We start from the raw sequence: 27,317 nt of genomic DNA on the forward strand, positions 1-27,317 counted from the left end.
GACAGGCTTCATAGGACTGTTTCTTTACCATCACTCTGTGTAGGCTGTGGCAGCACACATCAGTACAGCTTAGCAGGAGAATTATATGAGCTCCCGAAGCCATGTGGGCCAGGTGTGAGCGTGTTCTGTGGTCCTCTTAACTTAGGGATGGATCAGCTTTTATAGGAGTGAACAGACAACATATAATGCAGGCAAAGTTAGTCAGGCTTCCCAGGTGACGCTGCGGTAAAGAGTCTGTCTGCCAGTGTAGGAGCTGTGGGTTTGATCTCTGAGTCGAGAAGATCCCCTGGAGAAGGAAATGACAGCCCCCTCCAGTATTCTTGCCTGGAGAATTCCACAGATATGTGAGCCTGGTGGGCTCCAGTCTATGCAAAGACTCGGACACAACTGAGCAAACACATACAATTCAGGCAATTCTGTAAAATGCATTTCTCTCTCAACCAAGCTATTACCTGAAAATGTTGAGTAGCTGTGTTTGACAGTATCCTCTCACATCAGTGTTTGGGGATACAAGTGGTCCGTGCTCTGGTTAAATGCAGACCCGCATACCCTTAAGCACTGGAGTTTTCTGAACAAGGGACAGCTCTCTTGTATTCTCCTTTGCCCGTATTTCCCCCAGTCTAATGATTATACTTTGTCTTTTTGATAGTGTGTTTTTCCTTGCAGAATTATGTAGGAGGCCATTCCAACTCCACAGAGTGATGGACTGAACAAGTACTGAGGTGTAAGCCAAGACTATCCCTAAAAATAATTTCTAGTTTATTCCAGCACATGAACAGATGGGTGACCAAGGCCCCGAAGGCAAGGCCACAAGAATTTTAGTTTGGAACAATTTCAAAGTGGGTGTTGACAAATGCTCACCATGGTCATAAAAATAAACCTCAGGCAGGGACCCACAGAACATCTTAACTCTAAGCAATGTGATTTCCTACAGAATCCTCCAAGATAAAGTGATTACAAGATAGTTCCCTGATGCCTGAATGAGGAGTGACAAAATATAACCACATGTAGATACATAAGGGGTTCCCAGGTGGCTCAGTGGTAAAAGAATCCGCTTGCCAATGCACGAGATGTGGGTTCAATCTCCAGGTCGAGAAGATCTGGGAGAGGAAATGGCAATCCACTCCAGTATTTTTGCCTGGAGAATCCCTCCCCAGAGAGGAGCCTGGTGGGCTATAGTCCATGGGGTCGAAAGACCTGGATGCAGTGTAGCCACTGAGCGTACACAGATCCCTGGGAATGTACCTATGATGACTGTTAGGTCCTGGTGGCCTGAAGAGTTCTAGGTGCTTAAGTGCCTGTTGTCCAGGCCTGGTAGTTCATAGCACTGCTTTTATTGTCATAAGTGTTCAGTTCCTCTGATACCTTTTGGAAACATTCCTAGTTGTAGAAGATGTTTACTGAAAATGTTATGCTAATGGCAAGTAAGTAAGTTCCAGAAAAACATCTATTTCTGCTTTATTGACTATGCCAAAGCCTTTGACTGTGTGGATCACAAGAAACTGTGGAAAATTCTGAAAGAGATGGGAATACCAGACCACCTAACCTGCCTCTTGAGAAATCTGTATGCAGGTCAGCAAGTAACAGTCAGAACTGGACATGGAACAACAGACTGGTTCCAAATAGGACAAGGAGTATGTCAAGGCTGTATATTGTCACCCTGCTTATTTAACTTCTATGCAGAGTACATCATTAGAAACGCTGGACTGGAAGAAACACAAGCTGGAATCAAGATTGCCGGGAGAAATATCAATCACCTCAGATATGCAGATGACACCACCCTTATGGCAGAAATTGAAGAGGAGCTAAAAAGCCTCTTGATGAAAGTGAAAGAGGAGAGCGAAAAAGTTGGCTTAAAGCTCAACATTCAGAAAACGAAGATCATGGCATCTGGTCCCATCACTTCATGGGAAATAGATGGGGAAACAGTGGAAACAGTGTCAGACTTTATTTTTTTGGGCTCCAAAATCACTGCAGATGGTGATTGCAGCCATGAAATTAAAAGACGCTTACTCCTTGGAAGAAAAGTTATGACCAACCTAGATAGCATATTCAAAAGCAGAGACATTACTTTGCCGACTAAAGTCCATCTAGTCAAGGATATGGTTTTTCCTGTGGTCGTGTATGGATGTGAGTGTTGGACTGTGAAGAAGGCTGAGTGCCAAAGAATTGATGCTTTTGAAGTGTGGTGTTGGAGAAGACTCTTGAGAGTCCCTTGGACTGCAAGGAGATCCAACCAGTCCATTCTGAAGGAGATCAACCCTGGGATTTCTTTGGAAGGAATGATGCTAAAGCTGAAACTCCAGTACTTTGGCCACCTCATGTGAAGAGTTGACTCACTGGAAAAGACTGTGATGCTGGGAGGGATTGGGGGCAGGAGGAGAAGGGGATGACAGAGGATGAGATGGCTGGATGGCATCACGGACTCGATGGACATGAGTCTGAGTGAACTCCGGGAGATGGTGATGAACAGGGAGGCTTGGCGTGCTGTGATTCATGGGGTTGCAAAGAGTTGACACGACTGAGCGACTGAACTGAACTGAATGGCAAGTATTTTTTCCAGAAATTTTGCTTTCTTGCTTCTTACTGGTTCTGCCTCCTGCATTTGAGATGAAGAAACAAATATGAACATTAAAAACATCGTAAAGAACGATCTGAATTTTAATTTTAACATGATGTTGAACATTTTAATGTGTGTGTGTTGCTCTGGTTTTAAACATTTAAGGCATTTCACTATTGTGCAGACCCACAGCCATTATAAAAGTCCTGGAATTGCCCGCTTGTCTCTGAAGATGGAATTAAACCCGATAAAAATTACTTCCATGGGAAGGCTTATATTGATAACTGTGTGTTAATCCTCTAAATTTTAAGTAAAAGTATAACTTCTGGCATATGCACAACAGTGTCCTGGCTTGAATGATAAATGATATCATCACCCTACTCTTACCTGCTTCTCTGGAGTCAATGTCAAGGACTTGATACAAGCTGTGATCACGTGCTATTTTTATGATGGCCGTTGGTAAACACTGATGGGCTATGTGTGCATGCTTAGTCGCTTCAGTTGTGTCCAGCTCTTTGTGACCCCATGGACTGCAGCTTACCAGGTTCTCTGTCCGTGAGATTCTCCTGCCAAGAATACTGGAGTGAGTTGCCATTTCTTCCTCCAGGGGATCTTCCCAACTCAGTGACTGAACCTGCATTCCCTGCATCTCCTGCATTGCTGGAGGAGTCTTTACCGCTAAGCCTCTGGGGAAGCCAGTAACGTGCAATGCCTTATATCAAAGAATAATCTGAGAAACTGAGGTTCCCAGTTTATTAATGAGACTTGCCATACATTTGAAATAACCATCAAGTCCCTTAATTTGTAGACAGAAGAGGTGGTTCTTTAAAACAGTAAATGGATTATGTCCTCAGTATTGATAGATTGCATAAATATGTGGAGGATAATTTAAGCCTGTAGCTTGGAGTGTTCCTTGAACAATTACGAAGGGGAAAAATCTTCCAGGAGCTTTGTATAGACTGAACTGTTAAGAAATAATCTGTTATATAGTGTGAGAAAGCAGTGTCCTGATAAAATCATAGAATTGCCTGGGGTTCATAAAATTCGGAGCAATCGACCTCGGTTTGTCCAGCTGGGACAAGTATGCAGCTTAAGGATCAACCTGAATCTGACTTTCCATGACCTCTTTCACCAAATTTACACTCAGGTAACTCGTTTAAGCGCTATTGTTATATCTAGGGGCCAGAGTCTGGACCTTCCACAAGGATTTATTTATCTAAGTCTTTCAAGGCCCAGGGCTTTGAAATTATAGACGCAGGTTCTGACTTCAAGCATAGTGGCTGCTTCTTTGTCCAGATGCTGATATAAGTGTAATTGTGGATGGAGTGAAATGTGAAGCAATGCACTTGAGTTGAATTCTTCCTGCTCATGGAGAAACAACTTGTAATCACATTTTCAAAGATTTTCTGAACTTCTCTAACCTCAGGTAGAACTGATCATCCCTCTTTTGTGTACTTGCTGACTCTTCTCTGTATATCTATTTTCTGTATCTCCCATTCAAGTATTTGTTTATGTATCCATCACCCATCAATTTTGAATTCTGCAGTAGCAAGGACACTGCCTTTTTTAACCTGTGCACAGGGTCTGTCTTGAATACAGGGAAAATGTGTTTTATCCACTTATCTAACAATTTTTTAGGGCTTCCCTGTTGACTCAGGTGGTAAAGAATCCATCTGCAGGGCAGGAGATCTGGGTTCAATCCCTGGCTTGGGAAGATCCTCTGGAGAAGGGAATGGCAATCCACTCCAGTTTTTTGCCTGGGAAATCCCATGGACAGAGGAGCCTGGTGGGCTATAGTCCATAGGGTCGCAAAGAGTCGGACATGACTGAGTGACTAAGCAAGTGCACAATTTTTAACTAGAAAACTTTCAAAAAGTCCAGAAATGATAAGACAGACATTGGCTACTTATATTTACAAAATATTAATTTTTCATATTTGCTTCTGGTAGTTTTGCAACTTAATTTATTAGTTTAATACTTTATTTTCAGTATTTATCTGTATTGACACATGTAGATGGAGTTCATTCATACTGATTGCTATATTCTATTATGTCCATCCACCATGGCTCATTCATTCCTTTACTGATAGACATATTAGGGTTGTTTTAAAACTCTCCCAATTATGAACCATGCAGCAGTCAACATCTTGGTACAAATCTTGCTGAGTACATATGTAAGTTTTTCTAGGATATATTAATATCAAAGGGAATTTCTGGATTTTTATAACTAATCCTATTATTATTTCTCCAATCGGGTGTACAATTTACACCACCACAAGCTTGTGTAGCCATCTCACCTATTCTTGGTATTTTAAGGCTAAAGTTTTGTCAGTGTGACAGGTGTGAAACAGCTCTTTGATAACCAGTGAGATTGGAAATCTTTTCATTTTCTTACTATACATTTGCGCTTCCTTCTCTGTGAATTGCCTATTAGTGACCTTTGTCCATTTTTCTATTGAGTTCTATGTATGTATATACTTATATATTCCCGATCCAAATCTATTGTCAGTTACATGAGTTGGAAACACATTTCCCAGTCTGCCATTTGTATTTTAGCTTTAATAGCTATTTTGTCAGATAGATTTTAATGTAGCTAAATTTCTCAGTGTTTTCTTTATTTTGTGGGACTTTTCTGATTTAAGATGTCCTCTGCCACTTCAGACATAGAGACTCTGCAGATTGTCTTCTATAATTTTTTAAGTTTTGCTTTTCATACTGGTGCCTTTAATTAATCTGGAACTAATAGTCAGCATGGAATGAAGTAAGGATCTAGTTTAATTTTTTCCCATATGGATAGCATTTTTTTTCTTCACAATGCCATTCTCCTTTACTGATTTGAAAGCCACATGTCATACATCAAGTTTCCATTTAATATAGTTCTGATTTTCAGCTCTTGACTCAGTCCTATTGGCTTATTTATAGATCTGTCACCAGAGCCTCTTTGTTTTTCAATAACTTTAACTTTTTACTGTGAAATGCTATTTGGTAAGGCAAGTTTCCTTACCTTCTTTATTAATAAAATTATATTGACTATTCTTTGCATTTTATCTTTAATATGAATTTCAAGATTATCTTTTCAAAATTGATAAAAAGCACTGCTGTGGTCTGGCTAGTCTAATTTTATTATTTAATTCTGGTGGAATTATTATATAGAATCTCCATACCTTTTATGACCTTGGCATATTTATCCATTATTTATTCATTTAGTTTTTTCCCTTTAATAAAATTTTATAATATTTTTGTGTTCCAAAAAGGTCTGGAGTATTTATTGTCAAATTTATTTGTAATTGTCTTACAATATTTGTTAATAGTGAGTGGGAATTTTTAAAATTATATTTTTAAATCATATGTCTGTCAGTCAGTTCAGTTGCTCAGTCGTGTCCGACTCTTTGTGACCCCATGAATCGCAGCATGCCAGGCTTCCCTGTCCATCACCAACTCCCAGAGTTCACCCAGACTCATGTGCATCGAGTTGGTGATGCTATCCGGCCATCTCATCCTCTGTTGTCCCTTTTTCTCCTGCTCCCAATCCTTCTGAGCATCAGGGTCTTTTCCAATGAGTCAACTCTTCGCGTGAGGTGGCCAAAGTATTGGAGTTTCAGCCTCAGTATCAGTCCTTCCAATGAACACCCAGGACTGGTCTCCTTTAGGATGGACTGGTTGGATCTCCTTGCAGTCCAAGGGACTCGCAAGTCTTTTCCAGCACTACACTTCAAAAGCATCAATTCTTTGGCACTCAGCTTTCTTCACAGTCCAACTCTCATATCCATACATGACCACTGGAAAAACCATCGCCTTGACTAGATGGACCTTTGTTGGCAAAGTAATGTCTCTGCTTTTTAATATGCTGTCTAGGTTGGTCATAACTTTCCTTCCAAGGAGTGACTTTTAATTTCATGGCTGCAATCACCATCTGCAGTGATTTTCAGTTCAGTTCAGTTCAGTCGCTCAGTCATGTCCGACTCTACGACCCCATGAATCACAGCACGCCAGGCCTTCCTGTCCATCACCAACTCCCGAAGTTCACTCAGACTCACGTCCACTGAGTCAGTGATGCCATCCAGCCATCTCATCCTCTGTCGTCCCCTTCTCCTCCTGCCCCCAATTCCTCCCAGCATCAAAGTCTTTTCCAATGAGTCAACTCTTAGCATGAGGTTTATGCTTCTAATATACAACAATTCTGTTTATTTTGATATACTGACTTTTTAAATTGAAATGGAATTCACATGACATAAGATCAACCATTTTAAAGTGAACTTCCACAATGTTTTGCAATCATCACCTTTATTAAGTTCTAAAACATCTTCATCACCCCAAAAGAAAATCCCCTACCCATTAAGAAATCACCATCCGTTTTCCCACCACTCCATGCCCCGGCAATCATCTGTCTGTTTTCTGCCTCTATGGGTTTACCTATTCTGGATATTTCATATAAATAGAGTCATATAATATGTCACTTTGTGTTTTGCTGCTTTCACTTAGCTTATTTTTAGGTTCGTCCGTGTTGTAGCATGTATTAGCACTGTATTTCTTTTTATGGCTGGATAATATTTCTGTTTTATATATGCCACATTTTGCTTGTCCACGTATCCCCTGAGGGACATTTGGCATGTTTGTACCTTTTGGGTATCATGAGTAGTGATGCTATGAACATTTGTGTATAAGTATTTTTTTGAGATCTGTTTTCAGTTCTTTTAAGTACATACCAAGAGGTGGAGTTCTGGATCATATGGTAGTTCTATGTTTGACTTTCTGAGAAACTGCCATACTACAGTGACTACACTATTGTACATTTCCAACAACAACGTATGCGGCTTCCAGTTTTTTTTTTTTACATTCTCAGGAACACTTGTTAATTTCCATAAAAAAAATCCACTCCATCTAGTGGATGTAAAATGATATCTCATTGTGATTTGGATTTGCATTTCCCTACTGGCTAATGAACTCCGGGAGATGGTGATGGACAGGGAGGCCTGGCATGCTGTGATTCATGGGGTTGCAAAGAGTCGGACACGACTGAGCAACTGAACTGAACTGAACTGACTGGCTAATGATGTTAAGCATCTTTTAAGTACATGAAATGTTTGTTCAGGTTCTGTGCCTGGTTTTCATTTGGGTTGTTTGTCTTGATATATTCTGGATACTAGACCCTAATCAGATATATGATTTGAAAATATTTTCTCCCATTCTTTAGGTTTTCTTTTCACTTTGCTAACAGTGTCCTTTGATGCACAAAAGTTTTAAATTTTGATGAAGTACAGTTTACTGAATTTTTAGATTGTTTCTTGCACTTTTGATGTCATATCTAAGAATCTATTGTCAAATCCAAGGTCATAAAGATTTACCCTATATTTTTTTCTAAGAGAGTTATAGTTTTAGCTCCTCTATGTAGGTCTTTCTTTAGGTATAGGTTTATTAAATGTATTCTATAGATAACTTGAAGTGCTTTATCAATATGATTCTTTTTAAGTAGTATGTGATGTTCAACCACTCTAGTTTTAATTAAAAATGTTTTTTCTGAAATCTATACACTTTTTTCATATCATGCTTCTTTAATTATAGTTTTGATTTTATAATGTTTTTATTTTAAATGTAATTATTTTAGAATGTTTTCCAGATTAGCATATGATGTCAAATCCTTGATTGTACTAATCCTGTTGTTTGTTGTATCTGCTAAATCTCTCTCCTAGCAAATCATTCTCTTGAATAGTTTATGCGCTGTGAACTTTCCAACTGAATATAAATTAGCCAAGGGCTTATACATTTTTCAGTGACAGAGGACTTCACTTTGAGAGAAGGCCTGAGTTTATGCACTTGCTGTGTGACCTCAGATAATTCATTTAAACTTTTTAATTGTTGAATTTTAAAAAATCTCCAAATTGAGGTTTAATAGCACCTGCAAATGGTTATTCCTAGGAAGACGAAGTGAGATAATTCCAGGCAAATGCTTGCTGAGTTGCAGTTCTATACAAAATAACTATATTGTGTTCAGGACAAGCCATATTGTAAGATGATTATTTTTCAGTAATGCTAATACATGTCAGTGACTATTGACTAAACTGGAAAACTTTTGAGGATGGGTTATGGTTTATTTATGTTTGTATCCCCCATATAGCACAGATCTTGGGACACAGAAGAAGCTCAATCATGATTGCTAAATAAATCACCATAGAGATGTTTTTACCTTAATCTCCTTTATGACCAGTACCACAGATTTATGTGAAAACAAGGTGGTAAGCTTAAGAACAAAGCTTTTCTTTGTGTGAAAATAACTGATCTCTGAGTATTAAAGTTCTGCATTTTCCCTCATTAGCACCAGAATCTAACCTCTTCAATTAATGGGATCAGACACAAATTTATATGTGTGTGAAGCTACATCGTTCTTTTTTGTGCAGTGAGTCTCCTAATTTAAGAGCCAAATAACCAATAGAGAAAAATATCAGTTGTATGTTATCAGAGGGGTTGGCAGTCAACATGTTTCACTTTTTCCATGGCCTAAATTGTTATTCTGTAGTAAATTTGGTCATTGGGTAGTGAATTACTAACCTTTTTAAGCTACAGGATGGAGTAAATGCATAAAAAGAACATCTAAAAATTCAAAGAGCTATTGCGTCTTTGTAATGCATGTTAAGGCTATGGTTTTTCCACTAGTCATGTATGGATGTGAGAATTGGACTGGGAAGAAGGCTGAGCACTGAAGAACTGATGCTTTTGAACTGTGGTGTTGGAGAAGACTCTTGAGAGTCCCTTGGACTGCAAGGAGATCCAACCAGTCCATTCTGAAGGAGATCAGCCCTGGGATTTCTTTGGAAGGAATGATGCTAAAGCTGAAACTCCAGTACTTTGGCCACCTCATGAGAAGAGTTGACTCATTGGCAAAGACTCTGATGCTGGGAGGAATTGGGGACAGGAGGAGAAGGGGACGACCAAGGATGAGATGGCTGGATGGCATCACTGACTCGATGGACGTGAGTCTGAGTGAACTCGGGGAGTTGGTGATAGACAGGGAGGCCTGACGTGCTTCGATTCATGGGGTTGCAAAGAGTTGAATATGACTGAATGACTGAACTGAATGCATGTCAAGGTTTACATTGTCACCTGGTTTATTTAACTTCTATGCAGAGTACATCACGTGTATTGTGGACTGGATGACTCACAAGCTGGAATTAAGATTCCCAGGAAAAATGTCCACAGCCTCAGATATGAAGATAATACCTCTCTAATGGCAGAAACTGAAGGGGAACTAAAGAGCCTATTGATGAAGGTGAAAGAGGAGAGTGAAAAAGCTGGCTTAAAACTCAGCATTTAAAAAACTAAGATCATGGCATCCAGTTCCATCACTTCATGGGAAATAGATGGGAAAAATGGAAACAGTGAAAGACTTTATTTTCTTGGGCTCCAAAGTCACTGTGGATGGTGACTGTAGCCATATTAAACACGTGCTCCTTGGAAGAAAAGCTGTGACAAACATAGTGTGTGCTTCAGTTGTGCCCAACTTTTTGTGACCCTATGGACTGCAGCCCACCAGACAAACCTATACAGCCTATTAACAAGCAGAGACATCACTTTGCCAACAAAGGTGTGTATAGGCAAAGCTACAGCTTTTCTAGTAGTCATGTATGGATGTGAGAGTTGGACCGTAAAGAAGGCTGAGTGCCAAAGAATTGATGCTTTTGAACTGTGGTGCTGGAGAAGACTCTTGAGAGTCTCTTGGACAGCAGGGAGATCAGTCAATCCTAAAGGAAATCAATGCTCTATATTATTGGAAGGACTGATGCTGAAGCTGAAGCTCTAGTTCTTTGGCCACCTGGTGGGAAGAGCCAACTCATTGGAAAAGACCCTGATGCTGGGGAAAATTGAGGGCAGGAGGAGAAGGGGATGACAGAGGATGAGATGGTTGGATGGCATCATCAACTCAATGGACATGAGTTTGAGTGAACTCCGGGAAATGGTGAAGGACAGGGAAGGCTGGTGTCCTGCAGTCCATGGGGTCTCAAAGAGTCAGACACGACTGAGTGGCCAGACAACAACGATAGATAATGAGACGACATTATCGGCTTTTGAGCCAGTGAAGTAGATGCAGTCTATAATAGCTTCGCCATTCTGTGGAGAATGACTTGGAATTGAATAGCAAGCTAGAGAGGGAGAGATTGGCAGGGAGAATTAAGAAGTGGGTACCAGAGAGGGAAGAAGAAAATGCAGATTAAAGAATTTAACCTCTGAACAAGGGAAGGGATGATGCCTGCTGCTGAAATGGTGGAGGAATGGACCAGAAGGTGAGAGAGTCTGAAAGGGTTCCTGCCATCCATCCTGAATGAGGAGAGAAAGGAAGGCTAGAGGGGCTGCTGAGAGAAAGTGAAGGAGTCCACGTGGCTAGGGAGTGCTGAAGGAGAGAAAGGGGAAAGGGAGGGGACGGTCAGACTCTTCATTTCAGATGTGGTGTGGCTCTGGAGAGTTCCTGTTGTGATTTTGAATGGCTATGGGATACTGAAGTAAAGCAAAAGAAAATGTAACTGGAAATAGAGGTCAAAGAATTAAGGTCAGAGTGTTGGGAATGTCATCCAGCATGTTAGTTGCTCAGTTGTGTCTGACTCTTCGTGACCACATGGACTGTAACTTGCTGGACTCCTCTGTCCCTGGGATTCTCCAGGCAAGAACACTGGAGTGGGTTGCCATTTCCTTCTCCAGGGCATCTTCCCAGGTCTCCTGTGTTGCAGGCAGATTCTTTACCTTCTGAGCTACCTTTAGTCTTTTTTTGTTTAATGTCACGGTAATGTAATGTGTCTGTTCTTTGAAAAAATAACCTAACTCCCTTCTCTTGGGCCCAAAGTGAAAGTTACATTTTCTTAAAATTTTAGCACAAAGCACCAGACCACCTGACCTGCCTCTTGAGAAACCTATATGCAAGTCACGAAGCAACAGTTAGAACTGGACATGGAACGACAGACTGGTTCCAAATAGGAAAAGGAATCCGTCAAGGCTGTATATTGTCACCCTGCTTATTTAACTTCTATGCAGAGTACATCATTAGAAACGCTGGACTGGAAGAAACACAAGCTGGAATCAAGATTGCTGGGAGAAATATCAATCACCTCAGATATGCAGATGGCACCACCCTTATGGCAGAAAGTGAAGAGGAGCTAAAAAGCCTCTTGATGAAAGTGAAAGAGGAGAGTGAAAAAGTTGGCTTAAAGCTCAACATTCAGAAAACGAAGATCATGGCATCCAGTCCCATCACTTCATGGGAAATAGATGGGGAAACAGTGGAAACAGTGTCAGACTTTATTTTTGGGGGCTCCAAAATCACTGCAGATGGTGATTGCAGCCATGAAATTAAAAGACGCTTACTCTTTGGAAGAAAAGTTATGACCAACCTAGATAGTATATTCAAAAGCAGAGATATTACTTTGCTGACTAAGGTCCGTCTAGTCAAGGCTATGGTTTTTCCAGTAGTCATGTATGGATGTGAGAGTTGGACTGTGAAGAAGGCTGAGTGCCGAAGAACTGATGCTTTTGAACTGTGGTGTTGGAGAAGACTCTTGAGAGTTCCTTGGACTGCAAGGAGATCCAACCAGTCCATTCTGAAGGAGATCAGCCCTGGGATTTCTTTGGAAGGAATGATGCTAAAGCTGAAACTCTAGTACTTTGGCCACCTTATGTAAAGAGTTGACTCACTGGAAAAGACTTTGATGCTAGGAGAGATTGAGGGCAGGAGGAGAAGGGGACGACAGAGGATGAGATGGCTGGATGGCATCATGGACTCGATGGACGTGAATCTGAGTGAACTCTGGGAGATGGTGATGGACAGGGAGGCCTGGTGTGCTGCGATTCATGGGGTCGCAAAGAGTCGGACATGACTGAGTGACTGAAATGAACTGAACTGAACTGAAGCAGAAAGTGTTAGTAGCTCAAGCTTCTCTGGTGGCTCAGATGGTAAAGCATCTGCCTGCAACACTGGAGACCCGGGTTTCATTCCTGGGTTGGAAAGATCCCCTGGAGAAGGAAATGGCAATCCACTCCAGCACTCTTGCCTGGAAAATCCCATAGTGGAGGAGCCTAATAGGCTACAGTCCACGGGGTAGCAGAATCAGACACGACTGAGCGACTTCACTTTCACTTTTAAGTTTCATGTCCAAGTCTTTTGACCCCATGGACTGTAGCCCACCAAGCTCCTCTGTCCATGGGGTTCTCCTGGCAAGAATACTGGAGTGGATTGCCATTCCTTTCTCCAGGGGATCTTCCCGACCCAGGGGTGGAATCGAGTCTCCTGCATTGCAGGCAGATTCTTTACCGTCTGAGCCAACAGGGAAGCCCCAAAGTAAGCAGAAAATCAAGGCAAAATAACACTATTCTATTTAGAGCACTTGTAGAGAAAGGACATTAACTTTTTAAACTGTGAGATCACACACTAGATAGCTGAGCATATAATTAAATGCATGGTGAGCCGTCAGCTAGAGTTCTCAAGTTCATTCTATGAGTTCCTTTGTATTATAATTGTAAGGATATTTTGTTTCAGTGCAGGAGACAGCCATTATAGTTATCTCAATATCATAAAATGTAGATTCCTTAACCTGTCATATATACAAATATACACACTCCATTTAACTCAAGAGCAGTGTTAGAGTTTAGAAAATGATCTTCAGGAATAATTAGAAAATAGTCTCTGGGATACAAAAGAACATGTCCAAATAATCCTCAGAGTAATTCAGTGATCATTCTGCTGTTGAGAACATTTTCTCACAAGCTGTTCTTTTATTGCTTAAAATAAGGAAATTACATGGGAAAGATGAATAGCAATACTTAAGGCAAGAGAAAATTTACCTTATCCATCATTATACCACCCAGCAAGAGGACTGGAATTCCAGATACTTTGGAATAATGGCCAGGAAATGCAGGCATGTTCAGTGAACATTTGGAGGATGAAAGCAAAAGTTCAGCTTGAGAGGAACAGGTGGGCGAGGGATTAAGCTGGAGAAGTATGTGGGGTAGGTGATGATGACTTTATATTTCTTGCTGGGACATATAGACTTATAAGGACCAGGAGGTGTAACTGATGGATACTAGGCAGAGGAGCAGAATTACCAGAATATAGCTTAGAAAGACTATTTAGTAGCTTTGTGGAAGGTGGCTGGAGAGAGAAAGACTATGAAAAAGACCCATCAAAATGTAAGTTTGTAAAGCAATTGTCCTCCAATTAAAAATAAATGTGAAAACCAAAAGATGTAGTAACTGAGGGTAGAAATGATGGAGGCATGAATGAAGCAAGGATGGGAGATGGTCAGACATTGGAAAGAGGTTTGGTAGCTAAACCAAATGATATAGAAAGAGGAGTCCAGTAGGATTCCAAGGATGACCTTACCACTGCTCTAAGGACCAGAGACTCAGGTCAACTGCAAGGGAGGTTTGATCCCTGAGTCTTTTTTATTATCTTTCTAAATCCCCTCTTCTTGTACAGAACCCTGAATATAATGTCCTCATGATTTTCATATTTTTTCCCCTAAGTAGTTCATTTCTTTTCTTTCCCCTAAGCCTACGAATACCATAGATATTCCCACTCATCCTGTGTAAACTTTGTGAGACCTAGAGGCCAATTCTTTCTTGAAGATGTGGTAAGATGTTTCTTATTTTGCTGAAATTTTATGGGCAATAAAATTTTTATTTTATTTTGTAACATCCTTGGAATAATATAAAAGTACTTATTCTATACATTTTACTGAGATTGAAAACATGTAGAAAAGGATAATAATAACAATAAACCTTTTTAAAAAAATTTTATTTTTACTTTATTTTACTTTACAATACTGTATTGGTTTTGCCATACATTGACATGGATCCACCATGGCTGTATACAAGCTCCCAATCCTGAATCCCCCTCCCACCTCCCACCCCATATCATCTCTCTGGATCATCCCCATGCACCAGCCCCAAGCATCCTGTATCCTGTATCGAACATAGACTGGCTCTTCGTTTCTTACATGAAAGTATACATGTTTGCCATTCTCCCAAATCATCCCACCCTCTCCCTCTCCCTCAGAGTCCAAAAGTCCATTCTATACATCTGTGTCTCTTTTGCTGTCTCACATGCGGGGTCATCATTACCATCTTTCTAAATTCTGTATATATGTGTCAGTATACTGTATTGGTGTTTTTCTTTCTGGCTTACTTCACTCTGTATAATCGGCTCGAGTTTCATCCATCTCATTAGAACTGATTCTAATGTATTCTTTTTAATGGCTGAGTAATACTCCATTGTGTATATGTACCACAGCTTTCTTATCCATTCATCTGCTGTTGGACATCTAGGTTGTTTCCATGTCCTGGCTATTATAAACAGTGCTGCAATGAACATTGGGGTACATGTGTCTCTTTCTATTCTGGTTTCCTCGGTGTGTATGCCCAGCAGTGGGATTGCTGGGTCATAAGGCAGCTCTATTTGCAATTTTTTAAGGAATCTCCACACTGTTTTCCATAGTGGCTGTACTAGTTTGCATTCCCACCAATAGTGTAAGAGGGTTCCCTTTTAAATAAGGTTTTAAGTATACTGACTTGGTCTTGAGTTGTCACAACAATCCTATAAAATAAGACTATGACAAGCCCCATTGCACAAATGAGGAAACTGAGGCAAAGTTATGTAAATTATCCAAGGTCACACAGGTGGCAAGTAGCAATTTGCTAAGGTGAGTTCATAGGTGGCAGAGCCAAGGTTTAAACCCAGGCTGTGTGACTATAGGTCACCTGTCTACACTATGTCATCTCTCAATACTAGTAGCATGATGTAATAGCCAGGAAGGGTGGATTTCTTATGCTAGAGAAATGCCATGATGTTTATCTACTAGTCAGAGATCAGAATAGCACTTGTGAGTCTGGGCATTTGGAGGTTGGTAATGTTATACCTGACATCACCAGCAAGGGGGAGGGAGGCGATTCTTACCGTTGCCTTTAATCGTCCTTGTTTACTGCCTCAATTCTTCTAAGGTTGCTGGTGAAAAGTGAAAATATTAGTCACTCAGTTGTGACCAGCTCTTTGTGGCCCCATAGGCTGTGGCCCACCTGGCTCCTCTGTCCATGGCATTCCCCAATCAAGAATACTAGAGTGGGCAGTCATTCCCTTCCCCAGAGGATCTTCCTGACCCAGGGATCAAACCTGGGTCTCCTGCGTTGCAGGCAGATTCTTTACCATCTGAGCCACTGGGGTCCAATTTCAGGTAAAGTTACCCACGACTGTTGACAATGATAAACAAATGGGAGGATCTGATGGTATAAACTTGTCAAGTTCAGTTCAGTCACTCAGTCTTGTCCAACTCTTTGCGACCCCATGGACTGCAGCATGCCAGGCCTCCCTGTTCATCACCAACTCCCGGAGTTTACTCAAACTCATGTCATGGAGAAGGAAATGGCAACCCACTCCAGTGTTCTTGCCTGGAGAATCCCAGGGACGGGGGAGCCTGGTGGGCTGCCGTCTATGGGGTCGCACAGAGTCGGACATGACTGAAGCGACTTACCAGCAGCAGCAGCAGCAGCAGCATGTTCATTGAGTCGATGATGCCATCCAATCATCTCATCCTTTGTCGTCCCCTTCTCCCACTTTTAATTTTTCTGAGCATCAGGGTCTTTTCAAATGAGTAAATTCTTCATATCAGGTGGCCAAAGTATTGGAGTTTCAGCTTCAACATCAGTCCTTCCAATGAATATTCAGGACTGATTTCCTTTAGGATGGACTGGTTGGATCTCCTTGCAGTCCAAGGGACTCTCAAGAGTCTTCTTCAATACCCTAGTTCAAATGCATCAATTCTTTGGTGCTCAGCTTTCTTTATAGTCCAACTCTCACATCCATACATGACCACTGGAAAAACTATAGCCTTGACTAGAAGACCTTTGTTGGCAAAGTAATGTCTCTGCTTTTTATTATGCTGTCTAGGCTGGTCATAACTTTTCTTCCAAGAAGTGTCTTTTAACTTGATGAAGATGGTGGTTAATATGTGGAGGTCTATCTATATCTATCTATCTATCTATCCATTATTTATCTTCTAACCATCCATCCAACCTTCCCTCTGTCCCTATATATTCCCTGGCTTCTTTTGCCATATGCTTTTTTTGACTCTCTTTTTTTTTTTGAAGAGTGACTCTTTCACATAATTAATTTTTAAAGGCTTGTAATACCCCTACTTTACAGATGAAGAAACTGAATCTAATAAAGAGTTGGATTCAGGTTCTCAAGCCTGAAGCCAAGGTTTATAGTCAAATTTATTTGACCCCAAAGTATATATCCTTTTCTCCTACCACATAATTCCTATGCTAAGTTTTTAAAATTTGGGACTAGATATTCTACTTATTAAACTAGGTTATTGCTGGTTCAAGGTTGTTTTCAGATCATCCCTTTAATGATCTCTCCAGAATATATGCACGTTAGTATTTATCTTTTCCAATACTGGTAATGGGAACTTTAAGTAAAACATTAATGGTCTACATAACTGATACACTAAGAAGAAAATCTATTCAGTACAGGCAAGGAAAGGTATTTACAGACATTGCAGGGGATGCTCAAGATGAATCTTGCTTCTGTTTCAGATGGATTGTTTAGTCACATGTTCCTTCTCTTATTCTTATTCTGTGAGAGTTTCGAGAAAAGGGATGCAGGTGAGATTGGAGTAGCAATGCCTGTTTTTCCACATACAGCATAATTAGCATGTTAAAATAATTTTAATGATAACATGCTTACTGTACAACCAATTAAAGCTCCATTTTTCAGTAACATCCTAGTTAAAGAGTGCCCAGCTTCTTTAGGTAGTAGGAATGAATGACCTAGGTAAGGTGTCTCACCTTTTATTCTTATACATTTACTTTATGTATCACTCAGAATGTCTGGTTACTGTGACAGTGAAAATTATCCCAAGACCATCTTGATAAACATGCAGAAGAGTTAAAATATTTTAGGACACATAATTTTTTTATTAAGTTTATTTCCTTTTCAGGCTGATGATCAAAATAATTTTGCACACCATAACTAAGCAGTTAGTATTGTCTTCATTTATGGCACCTCTAAGTGTAAATTACCTTACTAAAAACAGAAAACAATATGAAATGAATGAACACAGTTATAATATGCATCATACATAATAGGAGCAAAATGAACTGCTAGCTTAATCCCTACTACATTGCTTCCATAGATCTTAGCTGGGGAGACTATGAGGTTTTAGAAGAGTACTCTTTCAAGGATTTCCACCTGTTTCGGGCTAAAAATCAGGGTTTTCATAAACTGTATTTTTAATTTTCTTTCTTTCCTTTTAGGGAGGATGGAGGACGAATTTCCTAAAAGTTCCATTCAGAATTTATTAAGCACCTACCCCTTAATAATAAAGGAATTTAATGTCATTAATAGCTATGACCTTTAAATTTTGTTCCAGAGGATGGCATTTACTGAAATTAGATTGTAAATTTCAAATGTGTAAACACATGTGAGCTGGAACTTTTACATAACTGTATTTCTGTTCTGCTTGCTTACTGGTATTTACATCTACAAACTCCTGCTAATTGGTTAATGTTTGTAAAGTCCCCTTGAGATGAAAAGCTAATGATCACAATACCATAGGAGGGCGTGGGTGGCTGCCCTGACAGCTTGCTGAGGTGTCTGCTGGAGGTGTGACTGCAAGGGCATGCCTGTGGGCTCCCGGGTAATGAGGAACCCCAAAGAGTTCTTTATCCCTGCTCCCCAAAGACCTTTCTTTTCAATGCTCCTGGTTTGCCAAGTCAGTCTTTGGGTATAGTAAAATTCATCGTTCCTGCAAGGTATAAGAGAAAGATTCTTCAAAGATTTTTACCCAATTACCACTAGAGTTTGCTCTAATGCAGTTGGACAGCATCTGCTATTTCATTACAAGAGAAGCCATAATAGTAATAGAAAAACATGAAAAGTTAAAAAATATGTTGCTTTTAAAAATTAAAGGCCTGTATTTTATTATTTTATCTTTATTTTCTGCACTTTAAAGGGAGTCACATTTTTATTTATATTCAGGTAATGAATTATGAAGTGAAGTGAAAGTTGTTCAGTTGTGTCTGACTCTTTGCGACTCCATGGACTATATAGTCCATGTAATTCTCCAGGCCAGAATACTGGAGTGGGTAGCCTTTCCCTTCCCCAGGGGATCTTTCTAACCCAGGGATCGAACCCAGGTCTCCCTCATTATAGGTGGATTCTTTACCCACTGAGCCACAAGGGAAGTCCTTGTCGGATTGTATTTTTAATAAGTAGACTAAGAAAAATGTAATTGTGAAATGATAAAATTTTCTAGCATTTCTAAAACCTATATTCAAAGGGAAAAGAGTTTTTAAAAAATGTTATTTATTTAGCTAAAGTAGTTACTGAGTTTTCTTTCAGTGCATGAGAATGATATTTAGAGTTTCAAAGAATAGCATGATTCTCATGCTGGAGATTTTTTTTTAAAACACTACGTGTGTGTGTGTGTGTGCTTGTGTGTGCTCAGTTGTGTCTGATTCTTTACAACCCCAGGGACTGTAGCCCACCAGTCACCTCTGTCCCTGGGATTCTTCAAGCAAGGATACTGGAGTGGGTTGCCATTTCCTCCTCTAGGGGATCTTCCCAATCCAGGGATGGAACCCATGCGTCCCGCATCTCCTGCAGTGACAGGCAGATTCTTTACTTCTTTGCCACTTGAGCCCCCTGGGAAGCCCAAATACTACATATTCAGGAACACTATCATTTAGTATTCTTAAATACTACATATTCAATAACTTCCACTTAACATTAAATACTACATATTCAATAGCATTATCATTTAATATTATTCAATACTGCATATTCAATAATATTACCTGATAATATTGATTTTCTTTTTGTGGGTTTATGTGACTGCTTTGTGTAAGATTTATATCTAGTGTTTCCTGGATCTCTTCTAATCTTTCCTGTTAGCATTTCATAGTCACAACACTATATTCACCTGACTGGCATCACAGCTCCCCGGGGGCTCCCTCCTGGGGAGTATGCACTCGGTCCTGTGAGGGAAGTGGTGTCCAGGAGGACCCACATCACTGCCAGATTCCCCTCCGGAGACACAAGATTTTCTGCTATATATCTTTAATCAGCTGGTGATCACTATACTCCATAGAGAGTTTCAGAAGTGACAAAGCAGATACAGTTCCCATAGCACACAAATTAATCCCTTAGCAAGGAGCTACCTTGATTTTTGCCCAGAATTGTACAGTTTCACATCTGTTGCTGATTTGTTTCGAAGCTCTGCCATACTTACCAAGGCCAAGTTCTCACAGGTTTTAAAACTTCTTATAAAATTAGAAGATCCTTCAGAGTAATCAAAACTACAGAAACAGTACAAAGACATTTTTAACATTAAGTTTTTCATAATCAAGCAAAATTAGAGAAAGCTGAATGCCCCAAAATGTAGACCAGCAAGACAAATAAACGCACAACCATATAATGTGCATAATTGTGTGACCATGATGAAACATACTTCTGATTGTGCTATTGTATTACGTAAACAAAAAGCAGAACATAAAAGTGATAGTAAAATATATTCTCAACCATGTAAAAGAATCACAGAAATTGAATGGAAGGAAATAAACCAAAACACTGAGTGATCATGTTCTTCTTAATGGTTTTCATCATGAACAAGTGTTTTTCTTTTCCCCTCACTTTCTTTTTATTTATTTATCCCTTTAAAAAATTAATTTATTTTAATTAGAAACTAATTACTTTACAATATTGTGGTGATTTTTTTTGCCATACATTGACACGAATCAGTCATGGGTGTACATGTGTTTCCCCCATCCCAAACCCCCCTCCTGTCTCCCTCCCCATCCCATCCCCCTGGGTTGTCCCAGTGCACTGGCTTTGAGTGTCCTGTTTGATGCTTCAAACTTGACTTGTCATCTATTTTACATATGGTAATATACATGTTTCAATGCTATTCTCTTAAATCATTCCACCCCTGTCTTCTCCCAGAGTCCAAAAGTCTGTTCTCTACACCTGTGTCTCTTTTGCTGTCTTGCATATAGGGTCATCATTACCATCTTTCTAAATTCCATATACTGTAAATTACATATTCCATAATATACTGTATCGGTGTTTTTCTTTCTGACTTGCTTCACTCTGTATAATAGGCTCCAGTTTCATCCACCTCATTAGAACTGACTCAAATGAATTCTTTTAACTAGTTGAATAATATTCCATTGTGTATGCTGCTGCTGCTGCTAAGTTGCTTTAGTCATGTCTCTGTGCGACCCCATAGACGGCAGCCCACCAGGCTTCCCCGTCCCTGGGATTCTCCAGGCAAAACACTGGAGTGGGTTGCCATTTCCTTCTCCAATGCATGAAAGTGAAGTGAAAGTGAAGTCGCTCAGTTGTGTCCAACTCTTATCGACCCCATGGACTGCAGCCTACCAGGCTCCTCTGTCCATGGGATTTTCCAGGCAAGAGTACTGGAGTGGGTTGCCATTTCCTTCTCTATCCATTGTGTATATGTACCACATTTTTCTTATCCATTTGTCTGGTGATGGACATCTAGGTTCCTTCCTTGTCCTAGCTATTGTAAAGTGCTGCAATGAACATTTGAGTACACGTGTCTCTTTCAATTCTGGTTTCCTCAGTGTGTATGCCCAGCAGTGGGATTGCTGGGTCGTATGACAGTTCTATTTCCACTTTTTAAGGAATCTCTGTACTGTTCTCTGTAGTGGCTGTACTAGTTTGCATTCCCATCAACAGTGTAAGAGGGTTCCCTTTTCTCCACACCCTCTCCAGCTTTTATTGTTTGTAGACTTTGATAGCAACCATTCTGACTGGCGTGAGATGGTACCTCATTGCTTCACTTTCTTTTTAAGATAATTATTCAAAACATACCAAAATATAGAGAATGACATACAATAACAGGCATTTTTGTATCTGCATGAGATGTTGGATGCTAACTTTTCATCTTGTTTGCTTAGATATTTTCAGTTAATTGTTGAGATAAAACATTTGATTTCTCTTTTCCTAGATGTAATCACAATTCAGAGGTTTATGCTATTTATATTTTTGCTACAGTTGTAATCATCTAGAAATAGCACATAGTATTATGTATATTTTAAGCTTATGTGTAACAATAGTTGTATACATATCATTCTGCTTAACCAATATTTTTAAGATTTATTCCTGATGATGTATGTAGAGTCAGCTTGTTTTAAAATGCTGTATAAGATCCCACTGTATTGATACACAATAATTTATCTATTCACTCTCCCAGTAATTCTCTAAGTAGCATATCCTCTAAAACTGTTTTCAATTTTTTGCCCTTATAAAATCCTGCAATTAATATTCTTAAAACTCTTCTTGTACACAGAATCCCTCTAGGATAAACCTAGATGTGGCATCACTGGCTTGAAGATATCTATGTCTTTTGTTTTACCAAATTATCCTCTGGTTTATACTCCCAACAACTAAATACCCAATTCCTATTTCTCTACATTCTTGTTAACACTTGATATTAGACTTTTATTTTTTTAATTTTAAATTTATTTATTTATTTTTTATTTTACTTTACAATTCTGTATTGGTTTTGCCATACATTGACATGAATCTAAATATTTGCCAAATGGATAAATATTTTAAAAATCTTTTAAGGGTCTTTATTTGCTTTTCCCTGTTTTTGTTGTTTAGTTGTGAAGTCGTGTCTGACTCTGACCCCATGGGCTGTAGCCCTCCAGGCTCCTCTGTTATGGGATTTCCCAGGCAAGAGCACTGGAGTGGGTTGCCATTTTTTTCTCCAGGGGATCTTCCCAACCCAGGGATTGAACCTGAGTCTTCTGCACTCCAGGCAGATTTTTTACCACTAAGCCACCTGGAAGCCCCTTTGCCCTGCTTATTAGAGTTTAATATTTACTTTGGTGTGAATTGTCTCCTTGCTCATTACTCTGTTAGGTCATTTGTTCTTGTCCTGTTGATTTTTCAGCTTCATGATATCGTTAAGATACCAATTCTTTGTCAGTTATATGCATTGCACACGCATTTTTTCAGTCTGTAGAATGTCTTTGTATTTTAACAGTTTCTTTTGGTGAACAGAGCTTTAGATTTTGGTACAGTGGAATATATTAACATTTTCTTTAAAAGCTAATATCTTTTGTATCTTGTTTAGAACATATTTCACTATACAATCAATATATTCTTTTACAATAATTTATTTTTTCATGCTGTTCTAAATTTATTTATCCCTTGTGTAGCTAATCATTATCCTGACATGATTTATTAGGTGGTCCGTTGCTTCCACACTATGCAAAGCTGCCTCTATCTTAAGTCAGCTTTTCAAATATGAGTGGGGTGCCTGTATATTAATCTTGTTGTTTTTCGGTCACCAAGTTGTGTCCAACTCATTGCAACTCCATAGACTGTAGCATGCCAGGCCCCTCTGTCCCTCACCATCTCCTGGAGTTCGCCGGAGGGCAAGTCCATTGACTCTGTGATGCCATCCAACCATCTCATATTCATCTTATTTGATTACATTTTCATCAACATTTCTGTGTGGTATAGCTGACTGAGTGAATTTGAGGGCAATGCTAGCACAGGACACAAAGAAGCTTAAGTCATTGGTGAACAGGGAAATCCTGCAAGAAAATGGAGGACCTAGTGAAGGTCAGGGACAGATTGTTCTAGGGAGTGATTAGCATCTCTGAGGACCTCTGGAGGCCTTCTTGACCTGTTTGCCCTCACTAATGCAGCCTAAGAATGAGGGCTGGTGGCTGGATAGAGTGGCATTTGCTGAGCTGGCTTCTGGAGATCACCCAGTCCTAGGGCCACAGTCCTTGGCGGGGCAGGATTCCAGCAGAAGAGGAAGTGATGGTGTGGCCAGTTCACCCATACTTCCACTGAATAGGGATGCCATCCTGTCTCTTATAAGCACTTTCAAAAGTGATCAAAATCAGTGACAGCACCTCCGAATGTGACTCTTGTTGAATGCATCTCACATTCAAAAGTGCCTGCTGTGTTCTGCTGTGAGAGAGGGGGTCTCTGTGAGATCGTTAGGTCTCTGCAGAGGTCTGCTTAGTAGAGAAGATGAGTGAACACAGGCAGTGTTAACACAATGGGAGGCTGGCTGCTACAGTGGTATGAATAGATGCCATGGGAGCAAAGGTGAAGGAATAAAAAATCAGTTGATTCAGATGAGGGGAGTGAAGCAGTAGGGAAGCCATCCCAGAGGCTTCCATGAAGGATGACTAAGATGTGGAGAGAAGAGTAAGACCTCCTTCTGCAGGTGATTCAGACCCCCATTCAGTAACCCACTGGAGCTGAAGTCCAGGGTGTAGAGGAGGTGAGGTTGGACTCGAATTGTGAGAGACCTGGTGTACAATATTTACCTTCATTTGTTTCAGAGATGTTTCCTCTTAAAGTTACAGAGATTGACCTTTTTTTTCCCCCCACTTGATCTTATTTTAAATTTACTTTTTGTTTTAAATTATACTATCTAATGCCTGGAGAATCCCAAGGGTGGGGGAGCCTGGTGGGCTGCCGTCTCTGGGGTCGCACAGAGTTGGACACTACTGAAGTGACTTAGCAGTAGCAGCAGCGAGGTAATTCTAAGGTATACCTATCTAAGGTAATAATATCTAAGGTAATTCAGATAACCTAGGAGGTTAATAATCAAGACCCATACTCCACAGATGCATAGAAGAGATGCAGGGTTTTGGTCCAGTTTCTGCTCCTAGAGAAGTAAAGGAAAAGGCAGTTCTAGTTTTAATTTTCAAAGGAAGCTATAATGTTTTCTAGGGCTTCCCTGGTGGCTCAGCAGTAAAGAATCGCCCTGCAATGCAAGAGAACCCAGGTTCGATCCCTGGGCTGGGAAGATCCCCTGGAGGAGGGCATGGCAACTCACTCCAGTATTCTTGTCTGGGAGAATTCCATGGACAGAGGAGCCTAGAGGGCTAGTCCCATGGGGTTACAAAGAGTTGGACATGACTGAGTGACTAAGCAGCTGCTGCTGCTGCTGCTAAGTCGCTTCAGTCGTGTCCGACTCTGTGCAACTCCATAGACGGCAGCCCACCAGGCTCCTCTGTCTCTGGGATTCTCCAGGCAAGAATACTGGAGTGGGTTGCCATTTCCTTCTCCAATGCATGAAAGTGAAAAGCGAAAGTGAAGTCACTCAGTCCTGCCCGGCTCGTAGCAACCCCATGGACTGCAGCCTACCAGGCTCTTCCGTCAAGGGATTCTCCAGGCAAGAGTACTGGAGTGGGGTGCCATTGCCTTCTTCAATGCATGAAAGTGAAAAATGAAAGTGAAGTCGCTCAGTCGTGCCCGACTCTTCTCGACCCCATGGACTGCAGCCCACCAGGCTCCTCCGTCCATGGGATTTTCCAGGCAAGTGTACTGGAGTGGGCGGCCACTGCCTTCTCCAGACTAAGCAGCAGCAGCAGCATAATGTTTTCCATGGCGTCTCACCAACTTACAATCTCACCAGTAGTCACAGAGGTTCTCTTTCCTCCACAACCTCACCACCTCTTGTCTCTTGCCTTTTCGATGCAGTCATTCTGAGAGGTGTGAGGCGATATCTCACTGTGGTTTTAATTTTCATTTTCCTGATGATTAGCCATGTTGAGCGTCTTCCCCTGTGCCTGTTGGCCATCTGCATAGCTTCTTTGGAGAAATACCTATTTGGTTCCTCTGTCTATTTTAAATCAGATTGTTTGAATTTTGTTATTGAGTTGTGTGAGTGCATATTTTGCATATATTTGAATATTAACCCCTTTTCAGTGATAAAGAAAATGATGTTATGTGTCGACTCAGTAGCTGCTTACATTTGGATTATATTTTGATTCCTTTTAAAGTCTTGCCATTTACCTAATTTTCCTTAATAGTTGACTTAGACAGTGAAATAAGAATCAACCTAATTGGTTTGCTCTAATGTAATTATAGGGAGAAATAAGAGATTTTGAAATTCTATTGCATAAAAATAACTCAGGAATATTATTTTTAGTTGACTGTTATAAAAATATAATACTAGGATCTTTATCCCTGAATGAGGTAGAGATAGAATCAGCAAGACTCTACAGTTCTACTACAACAATTTCACATCACACACTATTTATGCTACCTGTGATTTTCTGAAAGAGATGCTAATAAGACTTGCAAAGTAGTGTGCTTAGCGTTTTACTCAAAAATAATGATTTTGTTCCTCACCTTTATTTATAATAATTGCAAAGTTATTAAAAGGAACAAGATGGGAAGCTTTCACTAAATGGGTAAAGCTTACTAGAATACTTTCTAGACTGTATGATGTAAGAGGAAGAAACTGTGAAGAGTGGGGCTGAAATCTTTAATATAAAGTATAATTATGTGTATGCTAGACCCCCAATTCACAGGAGAGTGTGTGCTATTCTGGTTTTAGTTTTAATTAAAAGAATCAGAGTAAATATGACAGTTAATTGCCATGCTAGTCAGTTTTACTAATTGTTCTTTTATCCAATAGACCTATCCTTTTATATCTATATCCATTTATTTACCTACCTAGATATTTTAGTCCTACTGGGCATTGAATCGAAATACAGCAAAACATAGTATCCAGTTTCTTTGGTCATGGCCTCCTCTACTTTTGCTTGCCTAATGTGGGCACCTATGTCTTCTTTAATGTGGGGTCATCTCTGGTTTGAATTTGTGAGCCAGAAATGCCCTCAAAAATCTGATCATCTGTGGTAGTTCTGAAAATGTGATGGGGATTAACTTCACGCCACCTACTGCAATCAGATCCCCTGAAGATCTGAAACTAAATTGCAGAAGTGAGTGAATGATGTATGAATATAATGTGATGTTTTACTCATGTTTCTTTGTCTTCAGTACTTAGGTACCTGAATGTTTGTGCAATAAGGCAAATTCTGAAAAATATTAATACTCTTTCTAAATTTTTGGTACACTTGCAGGTTTAAAACCATTCAGTACATTTAGGAGGAAGACATTGCAATTATTTTGCTGATTAGTTGAAGCTTTACAAAAGATGTTATACTAGATCAATTTGAAATTGAAAATCAGAAGGAAATGCTATTATGGGATGGTTCTAGGCTTTGAGAAATGAGCAGAAAGACTCCATGTTTCACACGAAGTTATTTCATTAAGTTGGCCTTTAGGTATTAACCAAATTTTAGAAGTAGAGCCAGAAAGATATACATATATTTTAAAGTATAGGGTAAGAATGATGACTTGCAGGAAAAGCAAAGCAAAACAAAACAAAAACCCAAACAAATAAAAAACAAACAAATACAACAAATTAGGAGAGGAGATTATTACTTGGAAAGATTAAATATAACATAGCTGGCTTATGTTACGGTAGTTTCAGTGTCAGATACAAAAGAAAACCTGTGCTGAGCTGGTCTTAGTTGCGTTTAACTCTTTGCAACCCCAGGGACTGCAGCCCGCCAGGCTGCTGTGTCCATGGGGATTCTCCAGGCAAGAATACTGGAGTGGATTGCCATGCCCTCCTCTGGGGGCTCTTCCCAATCCATGGATCCAACCCAGGTCTCCCACATTGCGGGTGGATTCTCTACCAACTGAGCCACCAGGGAAGCCCAGGAATGCTGAGGTGGGTAGCCTATCCCTTCTCCAGGGGATCCCAACCCAGGAATCAAACCAGGGTCTCCTGCATTGCAGGTGGATTCTCTACCAGCTGAGCTACGAGGGAAACCCTGCGATAAAACATATTTAGTTGTTGGTTTCAAAACAGGAACCATCAAATTTAGAAGTGGAATTTCTTAAAATGTTTTCATTCACTTAGCAA

The sequence above is a fragment of the Oryx dammah genome, unplaced genomic scaffold, assembly GCF_014754425.2.
Source record: "Oryx dammah isolate SB20612 unplaced genomic scaffold, SCBI_Odam_1.1 HiC_scaffold_22, whole genome shotgun sequence".
Lineage (NCBI taxonomy): Eukaryota > Metazoa > Chordata > Mammalia > Artiodactyla > Bovidae > Oryx > Oryx dammah.